Source organism: Pistacia vera, unplaced genomic scaffold, assembly GCF_008641045.1.
Source record: "Pistacia vera cultivar Batoury unplaced genomic scaffold, PisVer_v2 Contig106, whole genome shotgun sequence".
Taxonomy (NCBI): Eukaryota; Viridiplantae; Streptophyta; class Magnoliopsida; order Sapindales; family Anacardiaceae; genus Pistacia; species Pistacia vera.
In genome coordinates this window covers 1197566-1211903 of record NW_022195093.1, presented here as the reverse complement: position 1 = coordinate 1211903, position 14338 = coordinate 1197566, and the positions used below count along the sequence as shown (strand labels likewise).

General features: G+C 35.0%; 1 pseudogene; it reads right to left on the bottom strand.

The window, feature by feature from the left end:
* Positions 1-3102: 3102 nt before the first annotated feature.
* Positions 3103-4122, bottom strand: LOC116129382 (annotated as a pseudogene).
* Between the last annotated feature and the right edge of the window lie 10216 nt (positions 4123-14338).

Sequence of the window (14338 nt, the reverse complement as noted above, 5' to 3'; positions counted from 1 at the left end):
ATTAATTTTAAAATATAAAAAACACAATTTTTATTCAAATCCAATACTCTTTATTTTTAAGAAAGAGACTTAATGAGAGAGAGAATTAATAAATAAAATACATATGAACTTGTAGTTTATTAATTAAAATTAGGATAGAGAGTGAAATTTGACTCTTTAAATGTGGAGAGCCAAACTTACTCTCTAATTTATATTTTAAATATAAAAAGTCTGTTGCACTCTTATTTTTATGGATAAACTCTTTATAATAAAGAGTTTGAGTCATATAAAGAGTCATTTGGAGATGCTCTTACTATTAGTAGACCTGGCAAAACGGGCGGGTGGGCCGGGTGCGGGTTGGGTCCAAGCGGGTACGGGTCAAACGGGTACGGGCCCAATACGGGTCGAGGTATACGGGTCCAATATTTTGGACCCGTACCCTACCCTATACGGGTACGGGTGGACCCGCGGGTACCCCTTTTTTCTCTCTCCAGGTTTTAGTTTTTACAATTTCACTCTTAACAGTTTTTAATTATAATAGTTACACCCCCAAAATTCTTACAATTTTAATTAAGTATACATTTTTTTGGTAACTATAACATTGTTGATTCATTTGAGATCGTTAATTTCATGTAAATCTCATCCAGTTATAAAATTTTAGAACTCTTTGGTTTACAAGGTGCAATACCAGTTACTCTGATAACAAGTAGGTTTCCAATTTAAATAATCACCAATTACTCTGCAAGAAGAACATTTCAACAAATTTGATATAAAATAATATCTGACACAGTTCAACCCAAGGTTTATTGTTGATTCAAGTAGAACTTCAACAATTAAAAGAAAGAAAGCATAACATTTTATTGATTGAGCAAATCAGCAAAATTACTACCGAATGAAATGTTTAACTTATGGACTAATGCCAAAAGTAGAGCATGATATCGCAACCATGAACTAGTAAATGATGAAATTAGAATAATGTTAAAAACAAGGAAAGGCTGATCATAGATAGAGCTAAAGCGGAGGAAAATAGAGCCACCACCGAGCTTGGAACCAGACATCTCCTTTTTGACAAATAGAAAATAGTCATACTGGTTTTGTCTCTAATAACTGTCTTCAGAAAAATAATACTACACAAATATCCAAGTATGTGCTTAGTGATGCACACATAAACTGTAGAATATTTCTAATCATAACGGGAAAACATTCAACATGTACTAATGTAATGCTCTAATTTCAAAATCTCTCCATCCTAGTTAACTGAATTTTTGACAAAAAAATTAATTAACATAGATGGTAGAGATCTGAATCGAGGGTTTCTGGAAACAAGAAAAGCTGAAAACATACCGACAGACCAGAAGCACACAGGATTAGCAACAATGTATAAAGAACCATCTCCCATCAAAACAAAATGTCTCCAGTTAGGATAAAGAACAAAATTTAGATAATATCATTTAAATTTCAGACTCTTCTGCGTCCTGCTGTTGCCGTATTTGCGAGCAATTTGACTCTAGCTTTTAAGAGTCTAGCTGCTACTTCTTTAAGTTGATCCTCTCCTTAGGTGCCTCTCTTGTACACTCCAAAGCTAAATTCAAAATAGATGACATTGTTCCTTTCCTGCAAAATTTTTATCCTCCCTTGTTAGCAAATTGGTGTCCAAAACTTCTGTTATTGAACCAGGTAGTGCTTTGGTAACCCAATGCTTCAGCTTCATCTCCCTAGAAAAGATTTCCTCGGTTGGCTTCTTCCCAAGAAATGTTTCCATCAGCATAATACCATAGCTGTAATGTTGTGTTGATTTGTTGAAGATTGAGAGGCGAGAGGGAGAGAGATGAGAGGCAGAGCAGAGGCGGCCAGGCGCGAGAGAGATGAGTTAGGGCAAGTCAATGGGTCACGTTTTGGTTTTTACCATTTGCAAAAAAGGGTACCCGCGGGTGTCCGCGGGTTCACCCCAATAACCCGTCAGATATACGGGTTGGGCCGGGTACGGGTCCATAAAAACGGGTTCAATTTATTAGACCCGTATCCTATATTTGTTTCCCGGGTACGGGCCGACCCGCGGGTCGGGACCCATTTTGCCAGGTCTAACTGCAACTATATCATTTTTTGTTAGTCCGGGCTGAACCCACTAACAGTTGGAGAATTTGCACTTGCAGAATCGCTGATGAAGAAGTTGACCATCCCGAGCGCGAGTGAATCTATCGCCCGGCGCCGAGAGAAGAGGAGGAGGGAGTCCTTGGCCAGGGAGGATAGGAGGGCAAAGGATGTGTTGGTGACACCGCCGAGTCAGCAACTGCTGAGTCAGCAACCTGCCACAGGGGCTGGGTCGTCCCACGCTGCAGTTGTGGATGAGGAGTCCAGGACGATTACATTCACGATTCTGGCTACTGCATCGACTTATTCCGATGCGACTTCTATGAGCAAGCTGGCCAACTCTTTCTTGTTTCTGGCAGATGAGGCGCGTCTGAATCAGATGGGAGCAGTTGCTGCTGCTGATTGGGGGGTATCCCGCGCCGTTTAGGTATGACAGTATTACTTTGGTGTTCTCGTTTTGAATTTTGTTCTGGTGGCAATGTTTTGTTATGCAGGTGCTTACTAGCAGTCTTCATCTGAGGAAATCCATTGTGGCGCAGGAGAAACGGATACAGGATGTGTCCAAGGCCAATACTAGCTTGCGCCAGAGGGAGGCAGCGTCCCGAAAGGCTGAGCAGGAGAGTCAGCAGCGCCTCAGGGATAGTGAGCATGAGGTCGAGAGATTGAGGTGTGAGTTGGCCGAGAGAACCACAGAGGTAAAATAAAAAATAAAAAAAGTTACATAAAAAAAAAGTAATATTACAAAGAAACCTAGTATTATTATTACTTTTTTTTTTTTTTTTGGCAATCGAGAATAGTCGAATCAGTTTACGCGTATCTCAACTAATTTTTTATAGCTTAAAATTGTAATCGAGTCAATCCCCTCAATATCCACCCCTATTAACAACCCAAATGGATTAAACTAAGAATCTCTTGAATAATACATCAAAAAGTCCTAATNGAAGTTCATGAATAAATGCATATTGTTTGCTAGCAGAAGCATGCATGCAAGACACTCCGCACATAAATGAAAATACATCTTATTTAGTACCAGAAGCCAAACTCCGTATTTGAGACATCGATCGATCCAAGCATGCTGCAAACTAACTTGCATGCATGCATGCATTTATTTGTTGCAGCAGACGATTCTCATCTGTTGCATTACAGTTGAGGAGAGCTCTGTGTGTTTGCCTGCTGGGTAAGGTGAGCATCAACGTCTGTGCAGGTATCAACAAGCCCGTGAAGCATCGCTTTTGGATCCTCAACATTCGCGTTCAGCTTCTCGTATTCGAGAGTCCAGTGTAGCACACTGCCCTCGTCCCTTGGCGTAACTTCAAGAAGCTCTTGAACATATTTAACACAGTTCCTTCGATTGTTTTGTATGTAGCTGACTTGTTCTTGTCATCTATCGCCACTTTCTCCACATTAAATAAAGTTTTTCCGTCTGTGTACGTTACCACACAAGTGAGAAAAAATACACGCACACACACACACACAACACACACACACACATATATCCCGTTTTACTCAGTTTTTTAGCCTATAGTAAATCTAGATTATGGGTGAATCGAGGAGTATTTTTGAAGCATTTTCTTTACCATCTAATTAATACTGAGGTCAGATAAATAACATACTTGAGTCTGTCAAAAATTTGTGAATAAAATGAACAAAAAAGCTGCATAGACCTGATACCCCATTTATATGTATATATAATTTTCGATGAGATGAGTTGCGAAGATTTTAACATGCAAACTTGCTCGATAGTCGTAAAACAACTTAATACTGCAAGCAGTTTTATAGATGTTAAAATTTTCAAAACATCTGCATACTGGATGCTGACTTACCAAGCATAAAGTTCCAGTTGTAAACGCAGCCATCTTTGCCCCATTGACCTTCAAGTAAATCAACACTCTGAACATATTTAGGGCTTGTTTTGGTCATGTGGTAAGGGGTCAAGGTATAGAACTTAAAAACCTTGTCAGCAGGAGCCTTGAACTCAACATCAGCCTTCATCTGTCCAGAGAGAGCCATTTTGTTTACTTGTTTTGATTTGTATTCACACAGGAGAGGCAATTGATGATGGTTGGTGACATTAACCCTCCACGGCCTTCGGCTTATGTAGAAGGAAGTGTAAGTTGGTTGCTATGTTTCAGTTTAACTTGTTTAGATCCTGCCACGTCGACAACTGAAGGGTTTTCACCTAAAAGTTATTCTCAAGGAGAATTATACAACTAAAAAATGGTTTTCGAAAAGGCAAAGGGGAACATCATAACTATAAAGATAAATTATCAAGAAGGGAAAATAAGATTCTAGTCAAAGTACTTTGAACGGATGAATCATGAAATTTCCCTTCAATTTTCCTTTTAAGCTATATTTATGCTTATTGTTTGAAGTTATTGATTCTATTTTCGATTTACTAGTAATTATAACATGCAACAATTGATGACAAATTTGAAAGTCAATGGTTTATAGTGTTATAAATCTATCAATTATTATTATGAGTTTGGAAGTAATTTTATGTTTTTAATATAAGTTGAAAGATAATGAAAAATATTGATTAAAAATCCCATATTCTATGTTAAGTTTTAGTAATCATATATAATCAATTGACTAATAAGATCAATTTAAAAACATTTATGCAACTTTTTTGATTCCATAAAAATTATATATATTTTTTTAGATATGGTGATTAACCATCCTTTAGTACAATTTAAACTTAAGACCGAGAGACGTTTTCAACCATGTGTCCTTTTATACACCCTGCCACAAGTGAGTGGTATAAATTCGATATTTATATATAGGAGAACAATATTCTCAAACCACTTGATGAAAATGGATCCTTCATTATGGTCCACAAGGACCACAACCATGGAGTAATGCCAATAAGAAATCTGGACCATCTTGTATATAATATCATTCAATTGTCTTTTGTCTTTTGTTTTTTTCCTTTAATTTTCAACATTATGCTTCAGAATAATTTTATGAAAATTCAATGCTTAAAACCTGAAAATATTATAAATATATTTATAACTTTTAAGTCTCTATTAAGATGAAAAATTTTAACAAATAAGGAAATATATTTGTTAAAATTTTGCATAGCATGCTTTACGAAGGAGTTTTGTTCAAAATTAGTTCTATTTTTTTTTAGTGGAAATTATTTTAAATTCATAAATAAATATCTATAGATAGATGCTCTCTTCATCATCTTCGACATGATTACATTCGTTTTGCTATTCATTCAATTAAAATATTAATTTAAATCCATTGTAGATGAGCATATTTACTTTTTAAAGCAGGTAACGAGACTATGGGAATACTGATAAAGCAATTGAATCTATGGATGACAATAATTTCATGGTTCATTATTCGATTCTTATTCCTATATTTTAAAATTACCGAGAAAATGAATATATATATATATAATTGATCAGTATTTGGATAATAATTATTTTGTATTTCAATGAATTAAATTCTTCGAAAATTAATTAAGAAAATCTTCAATTATCATAAATTAGACCTTCCTTAAACTCCATGTTTACCACGCTTTCGTTTGTCATCCTCCCTAGTTCAGTTATTTAGACCATAGAAAAACTTATGCAATCCTTTCTCTGATCTGGCAATGATATGATTAAAGGGAAGGTAAGGGTTGTTTGGAATCTGTTCTTATGGATTTTAGGACAACAACATGCGTCTGAATACTATGGTTAAAGTTATGTTGTATTAGTGCATTGGTTAATGCGGCATCGGTTTTCATAATTTATCTTGTGGTGTGTAAAATTCATGAACTTTTCAGCTGGAGGTTTGATCTCAACATCAGCCTTCAGCTGTCCACAGAGAGCCATTTTGTTCATATATTTTGTTTTGAATGATAGGAGGAGCTCTGATTATGGATGCTAAACCCCATTGCATTCTTCTTATATAGAAGGAGGGAACATCACTTATTTTTGCAAGAATCTACATAAATGGCATGTAAAATATTTTGATTTCATGGTCTACGTAAATGACACATTAAATCTATGTAAATGGCGTGTAAAAGGCACACCGAATCTTCACAATTTCTTTCTTGACATTTATTAGCACATTGTCGGGTTCAAGATCTCGGTGAATGATACCATGAGAATGTAAATATGAAACACCTTTCAATATTTGAAGCAAAAACTTCTGCCAAAAAAGCATTAATAATTAAAAAAAAATTTGCTGCTAAAAAGTGCTAAAAAATTAAGCTAAGTCTAGCATATGATAGAAATAATCAAAGTGAAAGAAAATATCAACTTACTTTCTTCAAAAGATTAAACTTCTCAGATGTTAAATCAAACTGTATCCACACATGAAGGAAAAATACATAAGCAATGAAATAAGTAGCAAATAACAACAAAAAACAAAATGCAGTTTCAAGAAAAATACTACAACTTAAAGAGAGGTTCACTGCACAAACCACAAGAACAAAAACTGCATTAGACCAATACAAAGTAGATCAAAATAGTTCAACTTATTAAGCAAAACAAAAAAAAAAAAAAAAAAAAAGTTCGAAAAAAAAAAAATCAATCCACAGTTCGATGTGATCACTCCTCATCAGATCACACCAATGCGCAGGAGTGATCACATCATCAGGTCACACCAACAAATAGAGAAAGCAGAGCAATCTCCAGCCAGCGATGAAAAGATCAGTCTTCACTCCCCCTCTTATTCATATGTTTCAACCTTTCCGTGAAAACTTTGGATCCAAGAATTTTTTTAGGCTGATATCCAAATGATCCATCACCAAATGCACTTCTTCATATAAAAAAGGCATCCTGTACATGTCCTGTTTTCCAATACAAGAAGAACAGGACATGTGATGCTTTATATTAATATAGATTAAATATTTTCATATCAAAACAATATTAATGTTTTATATATGGATAGACATTATCATTAAAGATATATCCAACGAAAATAAAAATGTAATGAAAAACAAAGAAGGCATTTTGATAATAGTAAGAACTAAAGTCAAAGGGCAAGATGTATAGGGTAACATTTTTTGGTCTAAGAATCTATTAGGTTAATGGTGAGCTTAATGGACTACAAATGCCCAAACAAGATAGATATAATTGAATGTCCATCTAACTAATTTTTTATTTTATTTTATTTTAAGATTATACTTTTACTAAGACCATAAAGCGCAATTGTTTATGAGATATATCAATATTCCATAATTCTTGGAAAATTAATTAAGAACATCTTCAATAATCATAAATTAGACCTTCCTTAAACTCCATGCAAAGGGAGTTGTACTTATAAAGGGGACAAACCACAAATAGGAATAAAAAGGGCAATTAAGTGATTACCAAAAAATAAACCACAAAAAAAAAAAAAAAAAAAAATGTAATAAATTACTGCAAAATAAAACAAATCAATTGTAATAAGATTTACCCAACCAAGTTTTCATGTTCCAAGTCTTTCAAAAGAGAAACTTCTCTCAAGCAAGTGCTTGGTAGGGCCAATTTCTTTCCAATTATAGTTTTCTTCACTGCCACCTCATCATTGGTTTCGAAGTCTGTACACTTGATAACAATCGATTGTTGAGTACTCCCTATCAATGATAGTATCTTGTTACTCTTGTATCGTGCTACTGACAATCAAATTAAAAAAAAAAAAAAAAAAAAAAACAGAACAAGATTTAAAAAAAACTCCAAACTAAATATAATTTTTATAAATCCAGATTTTTCTGCCTTCGGCATGTTGGCCCTTTGAGGAGGTGAATTTATTATTGTTACCTTCTCCTCCGAGTTGGCCATTTCAATAACTGAAACTATCTGACCACTAAAATATCAGAAAATTATAGAGGAACAACCTGAAACAAAATTGATTATCATACAAAACTAATGAGTGTGCTTGATAAAAATACAATTCACAGAGATTGTTTGCCCTTGATTGAAAAGGTTGAGCAATGGTTGAAGTCGTGGAAAATTTGAAGCTTATCCTATGCTGGCTGGTTGTAGTTAATTATTTTGGTACTATCTTCTCTTCATGTTTACTAGGCTTCAGTTTTCATCCTCCCCATTTCCGTTATTCAGACAATAGAAAAACTTATGCGATCCTTTCTCTGATCTGGCAATGATATGATTAAAGGGAAGATAAGGGTTGCTTGGAGTCAATTCTTATGAATTTTTGGACAACAATGGGCGTCTGATTATTGTGGTTAAAGCTACGCTATATTAGTACGTTGGTTAATGCGACGTCGTTTTTCGTCATTAATCTTGTAGTGTGTAGAATTCATGAACTTTGTTAGTTGGAGGTTTGATCTCAACATCAGCCTTCAGTTGTCTATAGAGAGCCATTTTGTTCATATGTTTTGTTTTGAATGAACAGGAGAAGCTCTGATTATGGATGCTAAACCCATTTGCCTTTTTCTTATATAGAAGGAGGGAACATCACTTATAACCATAAGAATCTACGTAAGCAGCATGTAGAATATTTTGATTTCATGGCCTACGTAAATGGCACGTAAAATCTACATAAATGGCACGTAAAAGGCACATAGAATCTTCGCAATTTCTTTCTTCACATTTATCAGCACATTGTCGGGTTTATGATCTCATTGAATGATATCATGAGAATGTAAATATGAAACACCTTTCAATATTTGAAGCAAAAACTTCTTCAAAAAAAAGTATTAATAATTAAAAAAATTTTCCTACTAAAAAGTGCTAAAAAATTAACCAAAGTCTAATATATGATAGAAAGAATCAAAGTGAAAGAAAAGATCAACTTACTTTCTTCAAAAGATTAAACTTCTCGGATGTTAAATCGAACTCTATCTACATTTTGCTGATAAGTTAGAAATCTCAAGTTGCTCGATTTGTGAAAACTTTGGATCCAAATTTTTTTTTAGGTTGATATTCGAACGATACATCACCAAATGCACTTCTTCATATAAAAAAAAACATCCCGTGTCCTGTTTTTCAATATAAGAAAGATTGCACCACACAAGTATGATTATAATATATTAATATAGATTAAATATTTTCATATCAACACAATATTAATGTTTTATATATGGATAGACGTTATCATTAAAGATATATCCAATAAGTATAAAAATGTAATTAAAAAAGAAGGCATTTTGACATTAGTAGGAACTAAGGTGAAAGGGCAAGATGTATAGGCTAACATTTTTTGGTCTAAGACTCTATTAGGTAATGGCGAGCTTAATAGACTACAAAAGCTCAAACAAGATAGATAGAATTGAATGTCCATCTAACTAAAATTTCTTTGTTTGCGATTATACTTTTACTAAGATCATAAAGCGCAATTGTTTATAAGATATATCATTCCATAATTCTTAGAAATTAATTAAGAAAAATCGACCTTCCTTAAATTCCATGCAAAGGGAGTTGTACTTATAAAGGGGACAAGCTACAAATAGGAATAAAAAGGGCAATTAAGTGATTACCACGAAATAAACCAAAAAAAAAAAAAAAAGAAACAAGGTAATAAATTAAAACCAATTGTAATAAGAGTTACCCAACCAAGTTTTAATGTTCCAAGTCTTTCATAAGAGAAATTTCTCTCAAGCAAGTGTTTGGTAGGGCCAATTTCTTTCCAATTACAGTTTTAATTCTTTACTACCACCTCATCATTGGTTTCAAAGTCCGCCTACTTGATAACAACTGATTGTCGAGTACTCCTTATCTGTGATAGTATCTTGTATTGTGCTTCTCACAATCCACAAAAAATTAGTACATGATTGAAAAAACTCCTTATAAAAGTTTATAAATCCAGATTTTCTACCTTTGGCTTGTTGGCCATTTGAGGAGGTGAATCTATTATTGTTACCTTCTCCTTTAAGTTGGCCATTTCAACAACTGAAACTATCTCACCACGCAAATATCATAAAATCATAGAGGAACAACCTGAAACAAAACAAATTATCATACAAAACTAATGACTATGCTTGATAAAAATACAATTCATAGAGATTGTTTGCCCCTTGATTGGTAAGGTTGAGCAACAGTTGAAGTCATGGAAAAATCAAAGCTTATCCTATGTTGGCCGGTTGCAATTAATTATTTCGGTGCTGTCTTCTCTTCATGTTTACTGGGCTTCAGTTTTGATCCTCCCCAGTTCAGTTACTTAGACAATAGAAATACTTATGCGATCCTTTCTTGGTCTGGCAATGATATGTACTTAAAGGGAAGGTAAGGGTTGCTTGGAGAGATGTGTGTACTCCTAAAACGAGGGTGGCTTGGGGAATCGGCCTCTTTGAAGAAAGAATGTTGCCTTGATGATGTACCACCTTTGGAGTACAGTGTCAGAAAAGGACTCTTTATGGGTCAAATGGATTCATACCTATAGATTGGGTGGAAGGAATTTTTGGAATATCCGAACTGCTTGGGATGTTAGTTGGTGCTGGGCAAGCTGTTGAAAAGTACAGACAAGGTCAGAAATCATATCGGGATTGCTCTTGGCAATGGCTACGACACATCTTTGTGGTTTGATTGTCGGCACGCACAAGGACCCTTGGACAAGATTATTCCCTTACGCATCTTCCTTGAATCAAGCTTGGGACACAATCCCCGAGTCAATGACATCATTAGAAATGAGAATTGGGAGTGGCATGAAAATTTTGGGGAGGACTATCACACACCTCTTATCCCCACGGCTGGCCCGAGGGATACCATCTTTTGGCAGGATAAAAATGGGCAAAGGGTTCGTTTCTCTACTAGGCAGGTTTGGAAAGATCTATCCATGGAAAATGGATCCATTCCTTGGAGTTTAGTAATTTGGAATGACACAAGCATACCTCGTCACTCATTTATTACTTGGCTTGCCAAAAATCGAAAGCTTTTAACGCAAGATAGAATGAGAAGATGGGTGAGACTAGAAGAACTTTGTAGTAGACTGTGTAATGGCACCATGGATTCACATGATCACCTCTTCTTTGAATGCCCTTATTCTCAGAAAAGTGTGGAAATCTGCTCAATCTAAAGGGCACTTTCGGCCGCCACCAGGTGGATGGAATAAAATTGTAAACTAGTGTACAACTAACATTAGAGGCAAAAAGATCCAAACAGTTGTGTGTAAATTGTTATTTAGTGTTGTGGTGTATTTTATATGGTAGGAACGTAATTTTTGCCTGTTAAAAAACAAAGGGAGAAGTAATGATAGTCTGGAAATTATGATTTTTGGAGAGGTGAAAGCTCCAATGCAACAAAAAAAAAAAAAAAAAAAAGCAGAGATGTTATGAAGCTTCACAACCAATAGGTTACACTAAAATCAATTGTAATTATGAGAAATTTATTCATCAAGAAAAATGAATTAAGGGGAAAAAAAATTTACACCAAAAATAGAGACAAAACAATATGAACCTAAAGAAAAAGTGATTTCGAAAACTAAAAAAAAAAAAAAGAAAGCTTGAGAAACGAGTCTTTGCTGGTCATAGTGGTGAAGAAATGCTTGAAGAGTCGTTTGGTGTCAGGAAACGGAGAAGAAGATGGTGGCTACTTGAGAGTACAAACAGTAGGCGAATTTGTGTGAAGGGGTTAAATGAAAGAAAATGAAATATTAAAGGATTGGTTTTCTTAGAATTAGGGAGAACATTAATTACACCTTGACCTAGCAAAACAGGTTCATATCGTGGACCGTGCCCACTCCGAAAATATAGGGTACGAGTCCAGAAGTTTAGACCCACTTTAATTTTACTTGTACCTGGCCTACCCGTTTATTTTGTGGGTTGGTCAGGTATACCTGCGAGTACTCGCAGAAAAAAAAAAAAAAAAAACTACCCTAATTCCTAAATCTCAATGTTCTGAAACCCAGACCGGATCGGGTGATCGAATTGACCCGACTGGGTTTCGGTGGAATTTCCGATTTAAAAAGAGTAAAAAACAGGAATTTCACATTGGATCATTTGAAATCGTTGTTGGACCGTCTTACTGTAGCAAACAGACGGCCTAACGTCAAATTCGCTCCACTAACGAATTACAAAAGTCAAACCCCAATTATTTATTTATTTATTTATTTTTTTTGCGATTCACAGCTGTTTGGCACTTTCTTTGCTTTGATTGGCACATTTGCTTTTTTAGTTTTTCTTTTTGGTTTGCCTATTCCAGTCTGGTCCTCCTCCTCCATTCGCGATCTTCTTCAAGCTTCAGCTTCAGCCTTCAAGTCTTCAAAGTTCAACCTCTTCAATCATCGCGTCTGCTACTCTGCTTCTTCCTTGCCATGGCTGGTCTGCTACTCACTCATCAGTTGTAAGTCTCGTGACTTCAACACTTCAGTTCAGAGTCTTCATTCTTCAACTTCAAGTCTTCAACGATTCAAACTCATGGTTCATCACCGTCGCCATCTAAAAGCCCGTTTCTTCCTTGCCGTTGCTGGTCTGCCAGATTTGTCAGTCACTACTTCAACTTCAGTTCAAACTTCAGCCTTCACATCTGTCGCCGTCTGCGAGCTGTTGTCTGCCGTCGACCAAGTAACAAACTGCTGTAAGAGACTAAGAGTCATCTTATCTTTTTCTGTCTTCTATTTCATATCATGATTCATGATATTGTATTGATTCATGATATTGTATTATTGTGATGTGAATCACTGAATCTGTCAATTTAAATTTTGAAACTCTAAAAACTGATTTCTTATTGTGAATCTGTCATTTGTCAATTGAATTTATGAAACTCTAAAATGTAATTTCTCATGGGAAATTAGAAATTGATGGTGAAAGCTTCACCGTGAAGCTTTATTTTAGTAACAGAGTAATTGAAACTTGAAATGGGGAGTTTATTCATGTTGTGATAATAACATAGATGTATTTTCATATAGTTTTTCTTGGCTCCACTACTGGAATTTGGTGAATAACAATAGCTAGCGGGTGTGCTTCTAGTTGCTGGGAATAGTTTGTAATTTTTATTAACTTTTGTAAGACTTCAATGGTCTTAAAGAATAAAGACAACTTAAGATTCAAACAAGCAAGTTAGTTTTCAGTATGACAACACAAGCATTTTCACTGACATAAGCATGATGACGTCACCGGTAGGATCGGTCCAACCGGAAATTGGGCCTTTGGTCAGGTCGACTCCCGGTTCGGTTTTCAGAACATTGCTAAATCTAATCACCATTTCTAATCTCCAGCTGCCAGCTACTTCTCATCCCACCATCAACCCTAATCTCCATCCTCTCTTTCGCTCTCATTCTCAACCTCCTTTTCCTTCTCCTTTCTTCACTCTCTGTCAACATCCCAACTCTTTCTTCTTCACTTTAAACAATTATTTTTCTTCTTCACCCTCTTGAAATAATCATCACCCGTCGACAACCATTGCCGGTCATTTTGGATGATTTCTTGTCGGACTTTTACAAATCTTGACATGAAATTCTTCCTTTGCTTGTTGTAATCTTTTTTTCAGCACCAATCAACGAAATTTTGGCCTTAATCCGCCGTTTTCCTCCGCCTTGCAATTGCTAGAGCCTCCGTCGTTTCTGGCCAAATTGGCCTGATTTCTGCAACGTTGGAGGACAAAACAGCTAGGTGATAATTGTCATTAACTCCTTTAAACCTTCGTTGCCTAGCAAACCTTTAACATTTATTTTGATTTTAGTATTTTCTTCGTTTTGTTTTGTAAGTTATAAATGTTTACTGAGTTTTTGTGTGTTTTAACTTTAATCAGAACTTTATAGCAGTAAAGTGGCTTTAAGTCTGGGCTGACCTCCAATTCATTGTAGGGAGTGAATGTCTTTATATTTATTGAAATTAAAAAAAAAAAAGTGTATATAATTCTTTTGTTGTTTATAACGTTTGACAAATGTTTAATTCCATTGTAGTTGTTTTTTGAATGCATGGCAAATGATAAATAATTCCATGATGGTTTTTTAAGTATGTATTTTACCTAACTCAACAATAATACAGTGAGGAAAGGCAGGTGTTCCAAGTTTCAACTATGATGTTCAGTGTTATTCTTGGTGTATTTATAAATTATGCATTTAATTTTTTTACATTACAGTATAAATGCAATGAATAAATTAATCTATCCCTTAAATTATAAAGATTGAATTATAATTTGGTAGTACTTTAATTGATGAGAAATTGAGTTGTCGTGAACGTTTGTGGTGAATTGAATTGAATTTGGAGAAGTCGATTGTGGGGGTAATTGTAAAAAATGAAAACCGTAGAAATTTTGGGGGTGTAACTGTCAAAATTGAAAACTTCCGTGAATACTGGGGTGTGGAAATCAGGTTAACCGAATCGAATTGTCCATTTTACTAACCGAATCGATTTTCCAGTTCAAGGGAAATTGCAAACTGAAACTGGTCTGGA